This window comes from Arachis ipaensis, chromosome B6 (genome assembly GCF_059453495.1).
Source record: "Arachis ipaensis isolate K30076 ecotype BB chromosome B6, ASM5945349v1, whole genome shotgun sequence".
NCBI classification, from domain to species: domain Eukaryota; kingdom Viridiplantae; phylum Streptophyta; class Magnoliopsida; order Fabales; family Fabaceae; genus Arachis; species Arachis ipaensis.
The window spans coordinates 146,063,077-146,088,772 of record NC_142441.1 but is presented as its reverse complement, the minus strand read 5'-3'; positions in this window follow the sequence as shown (position 1 = coordinate 146,088,772).

Here is a 25,696-nt window from a genome sequence, read left to right as displayed (position 1 = left end):
ACTACTTTTATGCGTTATCACAAGACAAAGCGACAAGCCCAACCCAATACAAAGTACAAACTATTCAAATGCAAGGAATGCATAAAAGTATAAGTATTAATAATTTATTAATTTTACAACAACTTGACCAAACAAATTCAAGCCACTTGAGCAAAACACTCTTTCCTTGTTTTGAATTGCTAATTGCCAATTTGATTTGCTGTAACGCTCATGAAGACTACACACATCTTCTAGGAAGAAGAAGGAAAAAAAATAAGTTGTCTTATTTTATTTACGTCATTTTTTTAAATATTTGTATATATTTTTATTTTTGTATAAAAATAAAGTTTAATTATCTGGTCAGTCTTTATAGTTTCACTAAATTTTTAATTAAATTTTTATATTTTTTTCTTTTAATTGAATCTCTATACTGCTTTTAATTTTATAATTAGGTCATTTTTATATCAAAAACATTAAAATTTACAGACTATTTTTTTTCAAAATACATACGATAAAAAGTCTAGTTAGATTTTTAATTATGAATATTTTTAATTTACAAAAAAATATTCAGTTAATTCTAATATTTTTATACTAAAAAAGATTTAATTATAAAATTAAAAGTAATATAAGAACTCAACTAAAAAATATATATATAAATCTAACTAAAAATTTGATAAAATTATAAAAACTAACAGAATAATTAAATTTAAAAATAAATATAATAAAATAAATAAAATACAACAATTTTGTTTTAAAAAAATTCAACACAATAGAGGTGAAGCAAGGTGAAACAGACAAACAGCCAAGAACTTAACAACAATATATAACAACAAATAAAAAATAACTCAAAAACAAAATATGCAGAATTAACTCCACTTAATCATTCCCACCAGAATGATATATAAGGAAAAAAAATTAGGATACGATATTTTTTTTATTAATATTACGCCAATATCTTATTTTTATAATAGAAATTAGATTTTTAAATTTTAATTTAAAATTTGATAATTAGAATATAAAATATTGACTAAATATATAATATAATGAAGCTTCCGGCACAATTTTTTAAAAGTCGGTGTATATATTTGGCATTATTATAACATTTTGCTAAAATAGGGTTAATGAAATTTGGAGGATGAAGGCGATACTATACATGTCTGTGAATAGCTTTTTCTTCTTTAAGCTTCTAAAATAATAACGAATAAGTTTTTAAAACAATTTATTATCAAGTATGAACATGAATAGATCCTTTAATTTTGAGCATTAGTCTTAGCTTATCAGTTATCATATTTGAATTAAATAAAAATTCAAAAACAATATTTATTTGGACAGAAAGGATCGCATCATCAAGAAATAGTTTAGGAGATAAGGTATTAAATAAATCTATATAGTTACTTGTCAATGAGTTATACCTCAAATAATATAATTTTTTTATACTCAATTAAAAGGTTGTGGGTTCGAAATAAAAATAAAAAAAAATCTATATAGTTACTTCTGTATTACACAACAACAGATGAATCGAAGTGAGAATATAATTTTAATTTTTATTAGAAATGTACATAGCTACGTACATGATTATATGTACGAGGAACATGGGGTATAGCCGTTTCGGTTTCCTTGTAGACAGAACAAGCAAAAATAATGTATACTATTAGGATTTTTTTCCCCGTAATAAAATATATAAAAAAAAATTATTTCCAAAAAAAATATCTTCCCTTTAATTTTCGAGATCTATTCTTTTTTTTTTAGCGTTACATGCAAGTTCGTCATTCCCCTCCGGGAACTTGGTCATTTTAACAAGATTCATAGTACCTCTGGCCAAACTTCATACATTATGTAAAGTTCATTGTCCTCTTTGACGAACTTCAAATAAGTCATAAACATTTAATTATTTTCATATATTAAATAACCTTTTTTTTGTGTATATGATGCTTCTTGAGGTGTGTGATCAGGTTAATTAGACGTCGTATATATGCTGGCCCACTCATTTAGGGTATAGTTCCACATAGGATCGTTGTGGCTAAAGTTTTTACTGCAATAGTATGCCTATTTTTATGCTTTATTATCATCGAGTGGCATCAGATAGACTGCGTTGTGCGTCAGTTTGGTGGCCTTCAACACATTTTGATCGGACCACTGAATATTGATGAAATGCATGGACACAATGACAGATTTGGCAGAGACGAGTGATTCCTTGAGTTCTTGAGGGGATTGACATGAGCTGTAGGCAACTTGGGAAGACCGTGGACTTCAGATACATCATGCGATTGACCTGCACCCATCACAACTATATTTGAGATGGTACTTCAGTGGGCGCACATAGAGGTGGTTGATCAAAGCGACCAACACTTGGTGGTTGGTGGGGTTGTGCCAGATGATCTCCCAGTCCATCACCCGGATGTGAAAAAGTGATTCAGATGATCATATGGCCGAAAAATGGCAGGCTGTGTCAGTGCGATTTGTATATCACTGTAGTAATTCATTTCTTCCTTCTCCTCTTCGTCCGGAATTTTTATTGGTTCAATCTCAGCATCTTCACTGTCATGAGGGTTAACTTGATAGGGATCTACCGTCAGGTCTCTAATGGCAGAATTCTCATGACTTTCAACATCAACTTGTATCATATATTCATACCATCTTCACTTGGTGGCATATTTAGGTCAACTATCGTACTTCTAATATTTCTTCTAACTGCTCCACTTAAAGGGGTATCATCAGCAGTATCTGCAGTTGATTCTCCACCCAAGTCGACTGGAAAAATAAATAGTTTCAACAGATGGACATTTGTCTAACGGTTGTACCAAGTCTTAATAAGACATATGTCCTCATCATCACGTAACCGATACCTAATTCACAAAAATATAAAATCTTATCAAAACGGAGATTTAGAATAAATAATAATAATAATAATAATAATAATAATAATAATAATAATAATAATAATAATAACAACAATTTTAATCTATGATATACCTTTTGTAAAATAAAATATTATCTACTTCGGACGGATATCTGTAGTAAATTTTTTTCATTCTTTTCGTGTATTGTTGGCCAATAGCATATAATATCAAATTCTTCAACGCTAATAGACTTTCGATTTCGAGTGCAATATATGCAAATACTGATTCAGCAAAGCTAAACACGATAGATCATGTTTCATCATATAATGTTTCACTATTATAATGAATAGATAACAATAGAATTCCAGACATTGTATAAAGTATTAAAAGATCAAATCAAGGAAAATGATAAGCTACTAATAGTAATTTTCGTTTTCAACTAGGCTCGATAAGATTTTATTGACGAACTTATTTGAATTGCGCTAAGAGGTTCAGCAAACCTTGTTAAAATGACAAAGTTTGCTGAGGGGAGCGGCCAACTTGCGTGTAACGCAAAAAAAAAATGGATCTCGGGAATTAAAAGTATATATATATATATATAATAACAAAAAAAATCTTATACTATTACAATATTACTAGAAATAAAGATATGTCGGTTTTTTTTAATAATTTGAGTGTATTTTCTTATTCTTTCCTAGTTTTCTTTTTCTGAAACTTATGATATCAGCTATAGCATCCAATTTTGTGGAAGATGTGTACTGATATAGACACGAAATATGACATACAAACGCAATATAAAATATATAGACATAAATTTTAGAATAATGATTTGAAATTAGTCTCAAAAAATTTTAAAAAATGACATTTTAATCCAAAAAAAATTAATACACAGATTAATTTTTAACATTTTTTTCGTCAGACATAATAGTCTTCCGTCCATTTTTCAACGTGACTCACTAATAAAAAATGTTGAGTTGGCATGCAAATTTGCACGCGTGGCAATGAAGTGTCCACGTGTGCGAGAAGGACAAAACAGTCCCCTTCATTAACTTGCTTCCCAATTCACTTGACTCACAAACCATCTTTATCCTCCTTCACCACCAAAGTAACCTTCATTTCTCACACCATAATCACTATGTTCATCTTTCGCTCTGCATAAAGAGGCTACGCAATCATCAGCACTCCTTCACAAACAGCCTCCAAGACTGAGTTTCAATCGTAGTGAGTCGCAAAACTCTCATCGAGTCATGACTCAGTATCACTGCCTGTAGAGCCCATTCCTTAACCACTATTCCCTTTTCTTTCATTCTCTTCAAGAACCCTTCCGAAAACAACTCATTCGACTCGGTTTCGAGTTATCTGACTCAGCCTTAGCTCTCACCACCCACAAGAATCTCTGCTTGCTCTTCTCCAACCCCATAGTTATCTTCTTTAACTATTTCTTCGAAAATCTTCCTAAACTTCCAAAACTCAGCAGCACCACGCTTTGACTCGACTGCGAGTCCAGCCAACTTAGACACCCTTTCTCATCATTCCCACCCTGGTGTGGTGTCAGTGAAGTTTATGAAGTCCAAAACAATGGCTTTGATGTTTGAGATTTTGGAAATGGAATGGAGGATTTGGTAAAGGTTATGGTTGCCGTAGCAAAAAAGTTCGATGTAGAGGATGTGTAGGTGGAGATTGGCGAGGACTGCGACTATAGGGAGGTGAATGAAGGTGATGGAGGGTGCGGCGGCAGTGGAGAGGGCAGAGAAGCATTATTTTTTGAGGGGGTGGATGTGAAGGGAGTGGAGATGAGGAAGGTGATAGAGAGTAAGTGCTTGTTTGGACGCTATTATTTTGATAAAAAAAGATCTTTTTATTTTGAGTAAATTACCAATTATGCCCCCGAATTTGTAAAAACGCTGACAAAAATAATCCTAATATTTGATAACGACAATCATACCCTCGAAAAATTTAAAAACGCTACAAATCTACCCAACCGTGAGGAGAACCCTTCTCCGTTTAACAGAGCTTGGTGATGTGGCAAACGAAAATCCAACGTGGCTTCCGTATTAGGATCTCAATCCCTTTTCTCCCTTATATAGAATTGAGAGAGAATGTTTTCCCCAATTTGAGCATAAAGCAAAACCCTAACCATTACCATGCATGGTGGATGCTCAGTCATGTCCAGTTGTAATCGAAGAACATAGTCTATAGAAAATAGTAGATCTGAAGAGCTCGAAGAACATGTGAGCAAGTCATATGATGGTACATGCTTCTGCCATCTTCAGGTAGTGGCGTTGAAGTCGAAGACGAGGAGAAACCCAGGAAGATGGTTCTTCAGGTGTCCTCTGTGGAAGGTATGTATTAATTTTCTGCTTCATTTGTTCCCCTCATTGACAATTGAGCTTGATGAATGATTTTTGTGTTGGGCAGACAAAGAACACTGGGTGCCGTTATTTGCAGGCATCTAGACAGATGTAAAGACTTCTAAACTTAGGCAACCCTTCTTGTTGTGGGGTTGTGCTCATACGGCAAGTGGATCCTGGGTTGGCCTTACAGAGCTCATTCAAGTAAGTCCTTAACTTCAAATATTGGGATCCTAATACGGAGGCCACGTTGGATTTCCATTTGCCACATCACCAAGCTCCGTTAAACGGAGAAGGGTTCTCCTTACGGTTGGGCAGATTTGTAGCGTTTTTAAATTTTTCGAGGGTATGATTGTCGTTATCAAATATTAGGGTTATTTTTGTCAGCGTTTTACAAATTCGGGGGCATAATTGGTAATTTACTCTTTTATTTTTATTTTTTAGCGTGTTTGGCAAATTTCTAGTAATAAAAGTAAAAGTACCAGGAAAAAAAAACATCTTTTTTGAGAAACTGTAATTACATCTTTTTTAAAAGATCTTTTTTTTAAAAAAAAAAAAGATGTTTTTCATGTAATAAATAAACAAAAAAAGTACTTTTATATTTTTTATATCCAAACATAATTGATAGATAAAAAAGATCTTTTTGCATGAGATACCCAAACATAAAATTACTTTTACTTTTCTATAATATCTTTTAAAAAAAATAACTCAAAAAAATATATTTTCTTAAAAACTCACCCAAACAAACTCTAAAAGATGGTGAATGGCAACGAAATTTGCAAGTTCAAGCATGGAAAGGAAGTGGCCTCTATATGAGAGTTGGGCATAGAATAATGGCGTCCTTCTTCATGTTGAAGATGCAATAATTAAGAAGGTGAGTGTTAAACGCAACATTTCATACCAGAATTTAACGACATTATTTATTAGAAGGTGGAAATTGTTTTATCCTTTTCGTATACGTGAACATTTAACTGCCACGTATGTGAGTTTGCGTGTCAACTCAGCATTCTCTGTTAGTGAGTTACATCGGAAAATGGACAAAAATCTATTATATCTGATAAAAAAAACATTGAAAATTGATCTTTGTATTTTTTTTTGCCAAAAATGTCTATTTTTAAAATTTTTGGAGACTAATTTAGATAATTACTCTAAATTTTAAATTATTATAACATATAGATACTATATATATAATATAATATATATTTTAGATAAATTATAATAATATTTGATATTTTATTAATATTAAAATATAAATTAATTTTTATTTTTTTATATTTTTTAATTATATAAATATTTTAAAATGATATATATTATTTTTAAATTCAAAAAATATCTAACTGACACGTAATAATATTTAGACATATCAACACATATCTAAAAAATATTAATGTTAAACAAGAAAATGTCTTAGGTGGAGAAAGTATTTTTAAGTAAAAAAATTCTTGATGGAGGGTCTAAATTGCTGCAGGACACAAGTTATTAATATTGTTAAATTTGATCAAATATTAAATACAATTATGAACCGATATATGAGAATATGAGATGGTCTGCCTAAATCCACAATTTTATGACTTGATTTTATTTTTGGGTTAAAAAAAATTATTGATAGGTAGTTAGATTTTTTTGTTGGATGGCCTGTACCGACACAGTCCACCCAAACAATATTGTAATACATATCCATACCCTCAAAATTAGATAAATGAAAAAGTAAGAGTTAATTATTTTTAAATTAAGATAATTTGATTTATATACGATAGAAATTATAAATTTAGCAGTGATTAATTACGTACTTTATATTTTATAATTCTTTTTATTTTAAAAGAATTTTCTAAATAAAAATACTATATATATATATATATATATATATAAACCATTAAATTAATTATTACATATTTATATATAATAAAAATTTTATGTAAAATTGATAATTAAAATTTGTTAGATGATAATTTAGCCAAATTATTTAACGACTTTCAATTATCAATTTTACATGATAATTTATGTAGTTTATTCAAAAAATTAGTATCTATTTATCTATTTATCTATTAGTAATTAAAAAAGAGCTAAAAGTAGTCTATAAATTTATTATTAACCTTCTACGTTTTAACTATTATGCCACTTAGGTTTAAGTGATTAATTCACACAACTTGAGCATAATCTTCTATCTTTGCATTATGCCATAAGATTCTCATTGTATTTTTATCTTCTCATACTATCTTTGTGTTATTGCTTTCAATGTTAATATTAATTCTTTTCAATAGATATTGATATGGTCGTCATAAACGAGCTATAACTCGGCATGATCCGTTATAGCTCCTCCATTCATGAGCCATAACTCAGTCAGATAAATGCTCCCATCATAATCGACGATAAAACGGTACACAATTAAGATACGTTACCCACCTTTTCACAACCGACCATAATGCTAAAAACGTAACGGCAGAACAATTTACCATATAAAGCAAGATAAAGTATTTTCTTTGAGGTAAGTAAGAAATAGTACAATATACTGATTTAAGCTTCGGAGTGCCTTTGCAAGTATACTCCCCCCTCATTTGTTCGCACTGTTCACGTCACATTGAGAAGAAAGCTCGGACTCAAGGATTGGACGCTCAGCCACGGAGGTGATAGCTCGGCAAACATTCATCATCAAAGGCCGATCTATTTTGCAAGCAAGAACATGTATAATTTTAATTAAAATTTAATTCCTTCTCTTCTCCTTTCATACTCATCACTCATTCTTATATTTACTGTATAAATAAATATTCACTTCACACATTTTTTTTATCTCCTCTTATATAATCCCATACCTCATTTTTTTCTCTCCATTTTTATTAATTTTTTGTACAACTAAAATTTAGTTGATGACCATAGTTTTTATCTTTATTTTTTTAATTTGCTAAACATATGTATTAGGTGATTATGTGATTGTATTTATTATTTTTTTATTTTTTTTGTATAATTATATTCATGAGTTATATAATGTCTTTGTTGTCTATATATCACTTCTTTTTTCTTTCAACAATTTATATTTTTTTAGTATCATTTGGTTGTAACAATACTATTAAAAATATATTTTGTCATGATTCATAAAAATTAAAATTAAAAAATTGAATATCATTCTTAATTATCAAAACACTAATAATATTTACTGTGTAAAGCAACATTCACTTTACACATTTTTTTTATCACTTCTAACATAATTTCATACCTCTTTCTCTATTTCTTACTCCATTCTTGCTAATTATTTGTAAAACTAGAATTTAGTTGATGATCATAATTTTTTTTTTTAATTTGCTAAACGTATGTATTACGTAATTATATGATTGTATTCATAAGTTATATAATATTTTTTTGTCTATACATCACTTCTTTTTTTCAGCAATTTACATGTTTTTAATATTATTTAATTAAAATAATATTATTTAAAATACATGTTATTATTCATGAAAAATAAAATTAAAAAATTAAATGTTATAACATCCCAAACTTTTGAATAATTAAATTTATTATATTTGTTGAAGATTTTATTTTAAGAAAATTATTTTACTGAAAGTAATTAAATAAAATTTTATGATACTTTAAATTTAAAAATAATTAGGAGTTATATGTAATTTTTTATAATAATTTGAATTTAAATTAATTAAAATTTTTATATAATTTTTATTGGATATTTGGTATAATTGAAATTATAATTTTGGTAAATAAAAAATAAGAAAGAGTTGTATACTTTAATTTAAATAAATTGTATTATGAATGAATTATGTTATTAATTTGAACTCTTAAAAATTAATTTATTAAAAATGATTAGCTGATTTCTATAAATACTTTAAGTTTAAGCCAATTAATATTTATGTACAATTTTTATAAATACTTTAAGTTTAAGTTTAAGTCAATTTTTATTACGATGATATTGACGTGAGTATAACTAAAGGCTATTAATTTGGCCCTTATCATCGTCACTCTATTCAGAATATTTCATAGGGGTGGCAAAACAGGTTGAATCCGTCGGGCCGACCCGCTAAATATGCTAAAAAAAGCGAGTTGGGCTAGGATTTGGAGCCCATCAAATTAAAAAAACTGCTAAACCCGCACCGCCAAATTGGCGGGGCGGGGCGGGGCAGAGCGGTCCATCGGGCCGAAAATTTTTATTTTTCTTTTTTTATTAAATAAAAGAGTGATTACTATTATAAAATTAATAATTATGGAATTTTCAAACACTTGTATTTTGTTTTTGTTTTTATTCTTCTTTTAGTTATTAACTTTATTTATTTTATTTTATAATTTCGTATATTTGCTCAAATTATGTGACTTATTTTTTAAAATAAAGATGTTCTATTGACAAATATTATTTTGAATAATTTTATTGAAGTTAAAAATTAAAAAAAAAAAGATAACGAACAAAATTATATTATAATTTGACTATTTTTTATTTGTATTTGATTTTTTAATTATTATTTTTTAGTTAATTTTAATGAATTTATTTTTCAAAAAAAAAAAAGTCAAACGGACTAGCCTGTTGACCCGCCAATCTATCATAAAGCAGAACGGACTAGCATTTTAAATTCATCTTAATTGGCAGAACAGGCCGGCCCTCCCTGTTTATAGGGCTGGCCTAGGCGGGGCGAGTTGGCCAGCTTTGCCACCCATAACTTTTATTTCACTTGCTTAGATTACGAGTTCGTATGGGACAAACAATAAGTAGATCATGTTTACCAAATAATTGAGTTATAAATCTAGTTAACCACTAACATTGCCAAAGGGTACCAAGTAGATAGGACAAACACATTGATTAATCACATGGTCAAATAACTGCTGCACCAAAATTTTTGCCCATTTATACTACTGAGCAGCTATAGCATAGAATAATGAATAAGCTCCAAAATAAAATAAAAGGTTCATAAATATACCAATGATGATTTATTTTATAAGAATCGATGTCCTATCAAAAGTTCAACCAAGTTTAATAACTAAAGCTTAAGCTAGTTTTCCACATAACAATGATACAGAAATAATAGCGCTCTTTCTGTACTATATAATCTCTGGTGTCGCTTATCTCTCCCTTCTCATTTCAAATAACAAGAATTCTGATCTGCAAAGCAAGACCTGTGCTGTACATGCTACAATAAGTCAAAAGCTGTGACAAAACTTGTTCCGGCCTCCATTCCAGGACACCTGCAATATAGTGGTTTTATACAATTTTAGTCATTTACACAAAAGAAGATTCATCATTCACAAGAGCACTAATATGCAACATTCTCAGTATAAATACAATACATTCAAATCAAGCGTATTCCTTTGACTTTCACTTCCTTGAAATCTATATCCCAATGTAAACTGGAGACCAAATGAAACAGGCATAAACATGGCAGAAGGGAACTAAAAAGAAGTGAAGTGTCATAGTAATGAACACAATTCATAGTCAATAACAGGAACAGGCATTATTAGACCCAAAAAAAAAGAGAGAGAGGGGGGGAACCATAGATTTGTTAGCAAGTGATAATCTATTCTATGCATAGAATTAGTGATCAGTGCATCAGCATTTAGCATATGACAAACTAGTACTAATGAGAATAGATTCCCATTGATTACTTGAAAAGAAGCTCAGTCACAAACCTATTGTCAATTCAATGTGGGTAAAACTTAAACGGTAATTCACTAATTCAACTCAACCCCCCCCCCCCCCCCCTCTTATTTCTTCAGTTCTTCTAAGTTCTATATGCAGTCCAACATGTGAGCATGGTCGGCAACACCAAAACCAATGGTGGGGGAGGTATGATATGCAAATTGCAAAGTGAGTGACTATACCTATCAGCTATATCACATACCAATAATACTCCAACAAACGTATATATAAGACACACTATATGTTGATTTAGGGTTAGGGATTAAAAGTAAACACGATACAAAGACAAAGGTGATAAATTTCATCTCTAAGTTACATAACTTTAGCCAAAAGATTCTCTTTCTATCTCTAATATACTACTCAACAAATTATTACAAAGAAAAAAAAGAAAGAAAAGTTGATACATAAAGTAAAACACACAGATTAGTGCAAAAAACAGTGCAATTAAGCTAAGCGGCAACAGAAAGGAAAATCGATATGAGAAAACAGGGATAGTAACCTGAAAATTCAAGCAACGGTGAGGGATTGGGGATTTGAAGGTGTTAGACAACATATAATTTTTATAAGAAAATTATAAAAAGAAATAATTAGTTATTTGATAATGTTCCTATATATAATATTTATATATATTTTAAATTAAATTAAATCATTTGATAGTTGGTTATTTATTTAAAATTTGAAATTAACATCAAGCAAGAAGTGCAGGAACAGTTACAAGAAATTCAAATTTTCTGCAAGTGGTGTACAAATGGTAACTGTTAGCTGATATTAGGGTAGTCTATAAATAGAGCTTTAGAAAAACATTATAATCAGTTCAGTTCTTCTTGGAAAACGCTTAGAAACCCAAAAAACGCTCTCAACCCCTTGGCATCACAGAGTAAAATTGGGAATCTTAAGTAATTCCTCTGAACTCAAACAATTGTACTTTGCTTTTTTCCAGTTTTTATTAATAAAATTTCTCTACTTTTACGTCTTTTTCTCCTTTACGTTCATGTTTCTTCCTTCAACTTCTTTTTAATTTTCTGTTTGCTTTAATTTCTGCATTTTATTTTGCCTCCGACACCTTGCATGTTTTCTTTTCATCTTTAATTTTACTTTTGTTTTACTCAAATTTTTGTTCCATTGTTAACAACAAATAAATCAACAATTTTCGAGTTTTGTTTCACAATCTTAATTTAAGGAGCGAAAACGACTCCTTTTGTGGATGTCTCAAGGTCTCAATTGTAGTTTCGAAAGTAAAATTAAAGATGAAAAGAAAACATGCAAGGTGCCGGAGGCAAAGTAAAATGCAGAAATTAAAGCAAACAGGAAATTAAAAAGAAGATGAAGGAAGAAACATGAACGTAAAAGAGAAAAAGACGTAAAAGTAGAGGAATTTTATTAATAAAAACTGGAAAAAAACAAAGTACAAGTGTTTGAGTTCAGAGGAATTACTTAAGATTCCCAATTTTACTCTGTGATGCCAATGGACTGAGAGCGTTTTTTGGGTTTCTAAGCGTTTTTCAAGAAGAACTGAACTGATTACAATATTTTCTTAAAGCTCTATTTATAGACTAATCTAATGTCAGCTAACAGTTACCATTTGTATACCACTTACGAAAAATTTGAATTTCTTGTAACTGTTCCCGCACCTCTTGAGAATTTCAAAAGTTAAATAGATAACTGTTTTACTCAAATTTTAACGCTCCATGTTGATAACTGTTCCTGCATATAGCACGTCCTATAATTCAGGCTTAATTCAAATTTTGAATAAAAACTGCTTCTTTGCTAGTGAATTAGAAGCTTCCCCTAATATATTGAATCTGGCTTCATAAGTTAATAATAATATTATTTTATATTTATTTACTTAAAACAAATTATTTTTTCCTAAGTGATAATAATTTTTTGCCTAACAAGATGTCCCCCAAGATTTCTCACTTGAAGATATGCAATGATTGAAAGTGAGAAAACTTAGTTGTTTATTGACATTTTTCTTATTTTTGATATTGAGAGTCAATTGACATTTTAGACACATCCGCTTGACAGATTAAATACCTACTAGTAATAGACTTAACAGAATTTCTAAGTCTATAAAATTTTTACATTATTAATAGTTGAACTGTCAATGGGGTCTATTCTTTTGTATGAAATTTTTAAGTGTGTCAAATGATATCTGTTCTAATTTTGGCACATTAAATGTGTATCAATTGACCTTTGTTTTGACCTTTAATATTTCAATTAAGAGTTTTTTCACACACACTTTCATTGTTTTAATTGACACAATTTTCCTAACTTCAGAAGTAACAAAATCTTAACTTCGTGAAGTCGTTTCTTTCATATGTAAAACTCCAGGTGTCAATTAAATTTGATAAAATTCCTAATCCTATAAAATCTCCACACTAACATTCTAATAGTTTTGACTCCAAGCGCTAAGAGACTCAAGAGAATTTCTAAGTCAATTAAGCTTTTGTATTTATGAAGTACATAGCCAAATGTCAATGAGAGATTATTTTTGTCCAAGATTTTAAACTTGATGCATTTTTTTAAATAAAAACATTCATATCTATTTTACACATCTCAATATTTTCAGGATTAAATGCATTGGTATCCACTGTCAGTGGCTTGACTCCAGGATTATACATCCTGAATTCCACATGCATCTCATCATAGTAACATGTACTATTGTCAGTAAGAACTTCTTCCACTCCTCCATCTTCATTCCAGAAAATCAATTTTTGATGTAAAGTGGATGGAATAGCACCCATTCCATGAATCCAATCACGTCCCAAAAGCAAGTTAAAACCAACCTTTGAGTGGACAACCACAAATAGAGTTGGCCTATTGACAGAACCCAACCTCAATTGATAGCAGAACCACACCTCTAACAGAAGAAGTCCTTCCACAAAAGGAGTCGTTTCCGCTCCTTAAATTAAGATTGTGAAACAAAACTAAAAAATTGTTGATTTATTTGTTGTTAACAATGGAACAAAAATTTGAGTAAAACAAATTGGCACGCCCAGTGGGACTTTGTCAATAGATTGTAGTTTGTCAAAAGAAAAATCAAGATTTTTTGAATTTGCATGTGGTTGCGCAGTGGTAAGTTCGTGCGTCCAGAGCCAAGGAAATCAGCGTCAGTTGACATGTCAAATACTTCTGTAGTATCTTCTTCTACTTCTAGTAATGAGATTAGAGGAAATGAATCCGAAAATTCTCCTGTGGTTTCAAACGTAGAGCCTACCTTGATATCAGTGAGGCATGATGGCGTTGGCCATGCCCATACAGGGTTAAATGCAACTCACATAAATACCGTGGGGTGGCCGCCATATGGCTTGCCACCGGGGTATGTCCCCTCCATGGTGACACAAGGATTGCCTGTGCCTCTCTACTCAACTTTTCAAAATCCTATTTATCAAAATCCATATGGCATGTCAAATGTACCTGTTTCTGGGGCGTCAGGTTCACACGTATCACAACAAAATTTTTCACATTCTATTAATACAGGAAATAACAGTGCATCTAATTCTACTACATCCACTGTCACTAGGGTAGAAAATTCTAGACCTGTATTTTCTGACATGTCAAGAGCAATGCCTGTTAATCAACCTATTCAAACTGTGGGATCTTTAGCAAATATTAGGCAACAGATGGATGAAAGTCACCATGATCTAGTAAACATGTTAACTCATCAAATGGTGACAGTTTTAAATCTTTTTTAGAAAACACAAACACTAGAATTGAACAATTAAATAGGCAAGTTAATAGGATTGCTACTGTGGTAAATTTAGAAGAAAATGATAACCAGGGTTTAAGATTTGATAATGTCAATCAAAATGGTGGAGCAATTCCTAATTATGATGTCTATATGCCTAGACATGGTCAAAATGCTGATGATATGTTAGAAAGACTTAGGCAAAACAACTTAGGGGGCATTATAATCTAGCAAGAAATATTGAACAAGTTTTAAACCGTTTGGGATTTAATGTTGGTTGCTTAAATAGGCCATATTTTGTGTCTGCTTTTCCTGAATGTGTCCAACAAGCAGAGCTCCCAAGGGGTTGGAAAATTTCAAAATCCCTTACAAAATTTTCTGGAGAAGAAAATGAGTCTACAGTAGAGCATATTGCTCGATATACTGTTGAAATTGGGGAAGCAGCTTCTAATGAATATCTCAAGATGAGATACTTTCCTTCTTCTTTAACAAAAATGCATTTACATGGTTCTCCAACTTGAGACCAAATTCTATTCATTCTTGGGCGCAGTTAGAAAGAAATTTTCATGATCAGTTTTTCTGAGGTGAATTGAAAGTTAGTCTTACGGATTTATTCTCTGTCAAACGTGCAGAAGGAGAATCCATTGATACTTATTTGGCACAATTTAGAAACATGAGAAATAAGTGTTTTACTCCGATTCCGGAAACTGAAGTTATCAAAATGGCTACTAATGGGTTAGAATTTGGAGTTAGGAAGAAACTTGTCAATCAACATACTTTAGATCTTTCCTAGTTAGCTGAAAGAGTAAGACAGATAGAACAAATTAAGAAAGAAAAAGAAAATTTTAAAAAGGGTTCAAAAAAGGTTGCATATGTTGATTGTTTTTCTGATAGTAGTGATTCAAATGAGAAGGAGATTTATATTGCTGAATTACGTGGGAGTTCTCCTTATGTATGCAAATCTTTGAAGCCTGTTAAAGGAAAAGAAAAAGTTTCTTCTTATTCTAAAGTTGAAAATAAGACTTATTCTTTTGATATTTCTAAGGCAGATCAAATATTTGAGGTTTTATTAAAAGATAAACAGCTTATTTTACCAGAAGGAAAAAAGATGCCTTCAGCTGATGAAATAAAGAATAAGAAATTTTGTAAGTTTCATCAGGTATTTTCTCACACCACTAATAATTGCGTCCGTTTCAGGGACTTGATACAAAAAACAATTGAGGAGGGAAGATTGAAGTTTGAGGATAAAACTACTATAAAGGTGGACACTGAACCATTTGCTGCTGACTCAAATTATGTTGAGCCATTCAATTTGTCAATCAACATGGTAGAAGTTGATGCCACAATGGTTAGTGCTAAAGATGAAAATAAAGACCTGAGAGTCTTTGAGCAAGATAAGAAGCCAGTTTATCCTCGTCCTGGTGAGGATCTGTTAGATTTTTTGTTGAGAATTAAAGAATCTGACAGCACCATCACCATGTGCCCAAAGTGCAATGATGTTTTTGACAAGAAAGCTGCAAAAGAGTTTGAAAAGTACAAAGTTGAAGAGAAAGATAAGGTTGAGTTGAGAAAGAAGATTTCTGAAAAAGAAAATGAAACTAACGAGTTAAAGCGGAAGATAGCCGATGGAAAACAAAAGTTGGGCGGTCAAACTCCTTTGAACAAGTGCGTCAACAACACTGGGGTACAACCCGTCAACCAGAAGATGAAGACTGTGGTCATGATTGGTGGAAAACCTGATGGATTTTCTCAAAAGACAAGAGTTCCTCCCACCAAAATTTCAAACAATAAATGGGTCCAGAATGTGAGAAATGTACAGAATCAACCTACTACTTTTGCAAGAGGAAAAAACAAATGGGTGAAACCTAGACCTTTTAAGCCCAGGTACTATGAGTCTCAGTTATGGAACATGAATCATGCACAAGATGGAGGGAGTATATATATTCCAAAAAATGTGCCTGTTCCCTCAAAGCCAATTTATTCTTGTTATAATCCTAACATGCAGCAGGTTCCTAATTATTCTCCTTGGCCAAATTGTCAAAATATTCCAAAATATTATCCTTTTACAACTTTTGAGCAGAAAGAGAATATACCTGAGTATGTTCCTTTGGATCCATACAAGGGACATGAAGTAGATTTTTCTCCTTTGCCAATCATGGCCAAGTCTGTAGAAACAGGCAATTATTCTAATCACCCTAAATGCAATAAAAATGTCAAGATGAATCTTGTTGGGAAGAGGGTAATGGTTGAAAACAAGGGAGAAAAGGATAAAGATTTAATTACTGATAATTTTGACACTGATTTTGATGACAGCTTAGAAGAAATATTTGGTGTTAAGCAACCTATAGCTGTGGTGTCAATACTGCATGAGAAGTATAGTCAAGTCCATGAAGTAGAGTCATTAGAAGATGATTGTTATGATGTCTTCCCTGGAAGCGAATGCTTATTGCTAGATGACAATATGTGTGGTGGAGGATTATTTGAGAAGCCTACTGAAAATGATAAGGAACACTTGCGTCTACTGCATATCAAGGCTCGTGTTGATGGAAGGATAGTCAATAAGATTTTGGTTGACGGGGGAGCTGCTGTTAATCTCATGCCTGAAAGAATGATGGGAAGGCTTGGAAAGAATGAAAAAGATCTGATTAAAAGTAGCATTGGGGTAACAAATTTTAGTGGAAGGACTTCTTCTGTTAGAGGTGTGGTTCTGCTGTCAATTGAGGTTGGTTCTGTCAATAGGCCAACTCTATTTGTTGTGGTTCCTTCAAAGGCTGGTTTTAACTTGCTTTTGTGACGTGATTGGATTCATGGAATGGGTGCTATTCCATCCACTTTACATCAAAAATTGATTTTCTGGAATGAAGATGGAGGAGTGGAAGAAGTTCTTGCTGACAATAGTACCTGTTACTATGATGAGATGCATGTAGAGTTCAGGATGTATAATCCTGGAGTCAAGCCGCTGACAGTTGACACCAATGCATTTAATCCTGAAAATATTGAGATGTGCGAAATAGATATGAATGGTTTTATTTTGGTCCCTAAGGCTGGGGCGAATATGGCCTCAGGAGAAACTTAGATGAGCTTGACGAGCCAACTGGCTCGGCTGTTAGCCTATATGGCAGACAGAGAAGGGTGCATTGACAATGTACCTTATGATTGTATATATGATGATGGTCCTTTAGGTTTTGAAAAAAATAACATTGACACTGTAAAAAAGTTTGAAGTGCAGGATCCTTTAGAGGAAGTAGATATTGGTAACGGTGATTATCCTAGACCAACATATGTGAGCAAGATGCTGCCTGATGATTTCAAAAAAGAAATGGTGGAGATTTTGAAGGAATATTGCGACTGTTTTGCATGGGATTATGCAGAGATGCCAGGCTTGAGTCGTGAATTAGTAGAACATCAATTGCCATTGAAAGCCAATGTTAAACCTGTCAAGCAGCCACCAAGGAGATTTGCTCCTGAAGTCGTGCAGAAGATTAAAGAAGAGATTGAAAGACTTCTTAAGGCTAAGTTTATAAGAACAGCAAGGTATGTCAACTGAATTTCTAATATTGTCCCTGTCATGAAAAAGAATGAAAAATTAAGGGTTTGCATTGATTTTAAAGATTTAAATTCTGCAACACCAAAAGATGAATATACAATGCCTATAGCTGATATGTTGATAGATTCTACTGCTGGTCATGAAATGTTAAGTTTTATGGATGGATATTCAGGTTATAATCAAATATACATAGCTGAAGAAGATGTGTCAAAAACAGCATTTAGGTGTCCAGGTGCTTTAGGAACTTTTGAATGGATTGTGATGCCATTTGGGCTAAAAAATGCTGGTGCAACTTATCAAAGGGCGATAAATAAAATTTTTTATGACTTTATTGGAAATTTTATAGAAATTTATGTTGATGATGTGGTTGTCAAATCAAATGCTAAAAAAGAGCATCTAGAAAACTTAAAAAAAGCATTTGAAAGAATGAGAAAGCATAAGTTGAAAATGAATCCCTTAAAATGTGCTTTTGGTGTGAGTGCAGGAAATTTTCTTGGTTTCTTGGTACAGAAAAAAGGGATTAAAATTGACAAAAATAAGGCAAAGGCTATCTTAGAGGCTCCCCCTCCAGCAAACAAAAAGCAACTACAAGTATTTTTAGGGAAGGTCAATTACCTCAGAAGGTTCATTTCCAATTTTTCAGGAAAAACCAAGGTTTTTGCGCATCTGATCAAGTTGAAAAAAGAGGAAGAGTTCCAATGGAAAACAAAGCATCAAGAAGCTTTTGACAACATCAAGCAGTATTTGACTAATCCTCCTATTATGACACCTCCAAGGCACGGAGCACCTTTAAAACTTTACGTGTCAGCTTCTGAAGTAACAATTGGTGGAATACTGACTCAAGAAGATGAGAATGGCAACGAGAGAGTGATTTATTATCTAAGTCGTGTGCTAAATGATGTTGAGAGCCGTTATTCTCCAATTGAGAAACTTTGTTTAGCTTTATATTTTTCTTGTTTAAAACTTAAGTACTATCTAATTCCTAGGAATGTTTATGTAATTTCTAAGTTTGATGTTCTTAAATATATGTTGTCTTCTCCAATATTGCATGGTAGACTAGGAAAATGGATGCTGGCCTTAACAGAATTTTCTTTACATTTTGTTCCTGCAAGAGCCATTAAGGGTCAGGTTCTAGCTGATTTCCTGGTTGATCATCCTTGTATTGACATTGATGAGAGTTTACTGAGTTTCATTGGTTTGGTGCCTTGGAAATTATATTTTGATGGTTCATGCCATAAGGGTGGTGTTGGTATAGGAATTTTAATTATTTCTCCAAGTGGCGAGCCAAGCAAATTCCTCTTTGAATTAAATTATTCATGTTCCAACAATGAGGCAGAGTATGAAGCATTAATAATGGGACTAGAATTATTATTAGAAAGAGGAGTTAAAAATGTGGAAATTTTTGGAGATTCACAGCTTGTAGTCCGTCAAGTATCACTTGAATATAGATGTGTTAGTGAAAATTTAAGAAAGTATTTCGATGTGGCTACAGAGTTGTTGAGTAAATTTGATAATGTCATTGTAAGGCATGTTCCAAGGAAGTTAAATCAAGAAGCAAATGAATTAGTTCAAATTGCTTCAAGATATAAGATCAAGCCCTCAACACTAGAAAAATTGGTAAGGATAAAGGACATATTTATGCATTTGAGAGAAAGAAAAGTGTTGTCATTAGAAAAACTAGACCCAAAAGATTGGAGAGTACCAATTGTAAAATATTTAAAAAATTCAAGTCTTAGTGTCGATAGAAAACTTAAATATAAGGCTCAAAGTTATGTTCTAATAAGTAATGTCTTGTTTAAGAAATCTGTTGATGGAAACCTCTTGATATGTTTGGGAGAAAAAGAAGCGTATAATGCATGAGGGAATTTGTGGTGCCCATCAATCAGGGAAAAAATGAAATGGGTGATAAATAGGAGAAGATTGCATTGGCCAACTATTCAAAGAGATTGTATAAATTATGCCAGGTCCTGTGAAGAATGCCAAAAACATGGAAGCCTTCAACATATTCCAGCGTCAGAACTGCATGTTATAATTAAGCCATGGTCATTTAGAGGTTGGGCTCTAGATCTTATCGGACAGATTCACCCACCTTCTTCTAAAGGTCATAAGTTCATTTTGGTTGGTGTTGATTAATTTTCTAAATGGGTAGAGACTATCCCTCTGAGGGAGGTGACTCACAATGAAATAATAGATTTTGTTGAGAAGCATATTGTGCATAGGTTTGGAATTCCTCAGTCTATTACCACTGATCAAGGAACCATGTTTATTGGAAAAAAGGTCATGGAATATGCCAAATCTAGGGATATAAAAATGCTTTCTTCTACACCATATTATGCCCAAGCCAATGGACAAGTGGAGGCAGCGAATAAAATTTTGATTGCATTAATTAAAAAACACATTGAAAGGCAGCCAAAAAATTGGCACCAAACTCTCCGTCAAGTTCTTTGGGCTTACCAAAATTCTCCAAGAGGTTCTATTGGAACCACCCCGTATAAGTTAGTTTACGGTCATGATGCGTTGTTGCCAATTGATATTAATCTGCAAAGTGTAAGGGTGGCTAGACAAGACGAGATACCAGTAGTAGATTATTGGAATTCTTTGCATGATGAGCTCAATGAACTAGATGACGAAAGGTTGAGAGCTTTAGAGCGGGTGATTCGACAAAAAGAGATTATGTCAAAATCATACAACCGTCGTGTTAAAGCAAAGACATTTGCAGTTGGAGATTTAGTGTGGAAAACAATTTTTCCTATAGAAAAAAAGTAAAAAACTTATGGTAAGTGGTCTCCAACTTGGGAAGGACCTTATGTAGTTGACAAAGTTTATTCTGAAAATGGCTATAAGATTATTGAAATCGGATCAGGAAGAAGAATTCCTTCAATAAATGGAAAATATTTAAAGATATATAGGCCAGGCATACATGAGATAAACATTCCACATGTTTAAGGACACGAAAATATCTAGTTGAAGTGTCCAAAGAAAAAAAATATGGCAAGTGTCCAATCTCCAAAATAAGGATAGAGTGCATTCAAAAGAGCGAATAATAAACAAAATTCTAAAAGTTCAAAAAGTGAAGATTGCAGACACATATTAAAATCACAAAGGTTCACATACGAAATGCAAGAGTAGGTTTCAAAGATCTCCTTCAAGCGAATAACTTCAGCTTGGAGAGCGGTTTGGAAGTTCCTGACTTCTTTGGCAGCTTCCTGTGAGGAGGGCATCTTCTCTTCAAGTGACTGTAAGGCTGCATTGCTACTGTCAAGCATGCTACTTGCTTTGGCAAATTGAGCCTCATTCTTTATCAAAGCAGCATCCAACCTACTTTTTGCTCCTCTCTTGACAGTCAGCTGTTGTTCTAAGTCTCGAATCTCCTCAGATAGCTCATGAGCCCGATCTTTAGCTTTTGTAATATGGGCAGCCAGGGTAGCTTTGAAAGCCTCAAAAGAGGAGGTGTCTTGTTTCAATTTAGAAAGAGATTCAGTTAATTGTTGACACGATGAGATGGCTGCCTGAGAATCTGGAAATTTGGCATAAAGATCCTCATAAACCTTTCGCAAGTGAGCCAACAAAAGATCAATAGTCTCAGGATGTGGTGTAGTTGAAAAAGTTTGAATAATAACAGAAATCTGAGCCTTAAACTGCGGATCTATAGCAAGTGTCAAAACAGGTTTGGATAGAATGACACTGAGTTGTTGGCTTAATGGAAGCAGGATGGAATTGTCAACAATCTTGGTTGTGGGAGGTGTAGTATGGGGCTGCTCTGTTGAAGGGTGAATTTGAATGGTAGAACAAGATTCAACTATGGCCTTCTGTGTATTCATGCTACATGCATATGCTTCATTTAGAGTTTCTAAATCAGCCAATAAATCATTCACCACATTAGGGGTCTGAGCATGGATGAAAGTGATGGGTATTTATTTTTCTGACCGCTCACTTGGGGGGATTTCAGAATTTTGAAGCTAGACAAAAAATACAAAAGCAAATGTTAACATAAAAATAAAGAAGATACAAGGAAGAGATACCAACCATAAGGCTAAATGACATGTCATACCTTATTTGCATTGGTTTTGGGTATAGGCTTATTAGATGTGGCAGCCATCATATTTTCAGTATTAAGCACGATCAAAAAAATGGTAGGAGTCACAGTAACCTAAATCAAAAAGTGAAATGAGGACAAAGGTAATAAAAAGGGGACTCAGCATGAGAAGTATCATCACCATGTAAGTTCTTTAAGATGATGTTATTTCAATATGGAAGACGTGAAAATATATAAAAATACCTGAGAAGCAAGCCGGTCACTGGGGCTAAGAACATTGACATCTTCTTCTGAAGAGAATTTACTGACTGATTTATCACTTGACGAGGTGTTCTCGTTGTCCCTTTCATTGTGTTGAGAGATTACCAATCCATCAAGATTGTCATTGGATGTATTTGATGTGTCATTCTTATCATTACTACTTGAAGATATTGAAACTTCAATTGGTTCAAGTCTTCTTTTTACCCGGCAGTTTGAACAATTAAAATTGCATTTCTTTTTTCCTACAAGCTTACTAGAAGACTTTCTCAAAAGAGGATTTGCGGCAAGTGGGGTAGTTGTGTTCTCTGTAATAATAAAAAAAATATATAATAATAATGAAAAAATAATTAAAACAGGTGCCATTGTGATAGCCTTAGAAGACATTGTGCATGAAGAAAATTAATAGCAACAACACAGAGAGGACATGTTACTAATAGAGAAAATTACCCTAACTAATAATAATAATAAAATGAGCAAATAGTTTAGTGGTAATTACCCTTTTTTGCTCTTCTCACTTGTTGCATTACAAGAACAGTGGTCATCCTTTGACAGCAAGTACTGAAAGCAACTTCAATAGAGGAGTAATAGTTTTTCCACCAAGAAAAGAATGAATACATGGTCAACGGACAAGGCTTGAAAGGGAACAAGTGGAATTTATTCCTCCGCGCAACATTATCTTTCTGAATGCGCAGCAGATCTTCTAGTGAAATAGCTTTGTCATGCAAAGATTGTGACTCTTGATGATGGTAAGGAGATGGAATGGCTTGAGCTAACCCAAATTGTCTTGAGACGACATTTGGCATATAGACCGCTGTTCTTAGGTCATCCTCACCCGGGAATCCAGCAAAAAATAATTGGGGAGTTAAGAACTGTGACCAAATAGTGATGCTTTCTTTTTGTGTAACCTTAGCTGGGGTAAGCGATTGTGTCAACCATTCCGGACCAATTTGATAATTAGTAAAAGGAGTCAAATTGATGTTGTGGTCTTTCTCTGGCAAGTGATAAAAAGCACGGAAAAAGTGTTTCATCTTATCATGTGAGGGCATCAACTTATCAGGAAAGACTAAATTGAGCAAGCAGTGTCCGGCAATTGCAGAATATGTAGGACCTTTTTGGGTCGAACGTGGTTGTAGTTCAGATTCAAAAATAGCGGACAGCCACAACTGAAAAAACCAAATGGGACCGTCAACATTAGTGATTCTTTTCTTCTCCCTCATATGGGCTGTGATCCAATCTAGAGTGAGATATAGTCGAGCCAGGAACAATTTGGCCAAACACAATCTCTTACCTTCAGCTAACATAACGGCCAATGGGACATAGGTGATTTCAACTTGAATACTTATGGCACAGAAAACAACGCCACTCAACCAATAGATAAGAAAGGCCATGTGCTCATTATCAGAAACAGGTTCTCCATCTCGACCTCTGTTATTAAAAATGAAACTCTGGTAGGTAGTGGAAGAAATGTCAATGGCATACTTAGCGCCTGTGGTTGACTGGGTAGTGGTTAAAATTTCCTCTCCCAAGGGAGGTAGGCCAGTTATTGCAGCCACATCCAGAAGAGTAGGAGTAATCATACCGTAAAGGGTGTGAAACGTATGATAAGTCTCGTCCCAGAAGTACAATGCACCTCCCATTAATCCTGAATTAACAGTGTAGGAATTTTTACTAAGCTGAATTAGGTCATATATCCCAATTTCTTTCCACAAGGTCTTCTTCTCAGTTTCAACCCTACCCAACCAAGCATGGTAACCTCCAATGTTGGTCTTTGGAGAATTTCTGAATAGTCTATTGTTGGAGTCGAAGTATCCAATAGGAATGGAGTCTTGAAAAGCAACAAGTTTTCTTTGAGGGTGACCAGGAAAAACACTTTTTATCCCGTTTGCTTCTTTAAGAGAGACAATAGGGCCAACAAAAGCTGAGTCTACACCGTCAATGGTCAAAGGGAGTAGCACCTGAGATTCCCATAATTTTGATTTCGAGGCCTTTGGTTCAGGAGCAAAATCCTTGCCATTCTTGACAACATGCTTATCGCAAGTGGCCACGTTAGATGAAGAAGGAAGAATTGTTGACAAATGGTTGCTTGAGGTTGCCATAATAATGCAGATTGAAAAATTCAAGTATTGGATGCTGAGGTTGTCAACGATCAACAAACAAGCTGTAAAAAAAAGAATGTTCTTTAGAGTAAGATTCGAGTACTCATAAATAATACAAGGGATACTTTGCATGCCATTTTTGGGGTTAAGGTTCTTCACAATCATTAATGGAAAAGAAAAGATAAAGATGGAGCTAGCAGTAAAACCTTACCTGAAATATTGAAAAAATTAGGTATAATCAAACCCTTGTGAACAGAGAAAGCCAATCATAATAGATAAAATTTGGGAGAGTACGTGGGGATACAGAGTTGAAGAAAAAGTTTAACACTAGCGTATTATCTTTCTCACATGTACCACAAGAAGATAAGAGGACTGAGTGATTTTACTTTTTGTTTAGCCAATTTAAATAAATAAACAAAATAACAAAGAAAAAGAAAAAGAGTACAGTAATCTTGTGTACTTTCTAAATGGTGTTTCAAAATTTCATCCTTATCAACATTTATTGTTATCATTTATATACTAAAAAAAACAAGAAGATAAATAAATAAATAAATAAATAAGCATACGTTTGTATATACTTTTCTTATTATTATAAACAACAAAATTTTTTCACTTTCAATCCCTGTATGACTTCAAGTGAAAAATTTTGGGGCATTATGTTAGACAAAATATAATTCTTATAAGAAAATTATAAAAAAAAATAATTAGTTATTTGGTAATATTCCTATATATAATATTTATATCTATTTTAAATTAAATTAGATAATTTGATAGTTGGTTATTTATTTAAATTTTGAAATTAACATCAAGCAAGAAGTGCGGAAACAGTTACAAGAAATTCAAATTTTTTGCAAGTGGTGTACAAATGGTAACTGTTAGCTGATATTAGGCTAGTCTATAAATAGGGTTTTAGGAAAATATTGTAATCAGTTCAGTTCTTCTTGGAAAACACTTAGAAACCCAAAAAACGCTCTCAGCCCCTTGGCATCACAGAGTAAAATTAGGAATCTTAAGTAATTCCTCTGAACTCAAACACTTGTACTTTGCTTTTTTCCAGTTTTTATTAATAAAATTCCTCTACTTTACGTCTTTTTCTCTTTTACCTTCATGTTTCTTTCTTCATCTTCTTTTTAATTTCTTATTTGCTTTAATTTTTGCATTTTACTTTGCCTCCGCACCTTGCATGTTTTCTTTTCATCTTTAATTTTACTTTCGAAACTACAATTGAGACCTTGAGACATCCACAAAAGGAGTCGTTTCCGCTCCTTAAAT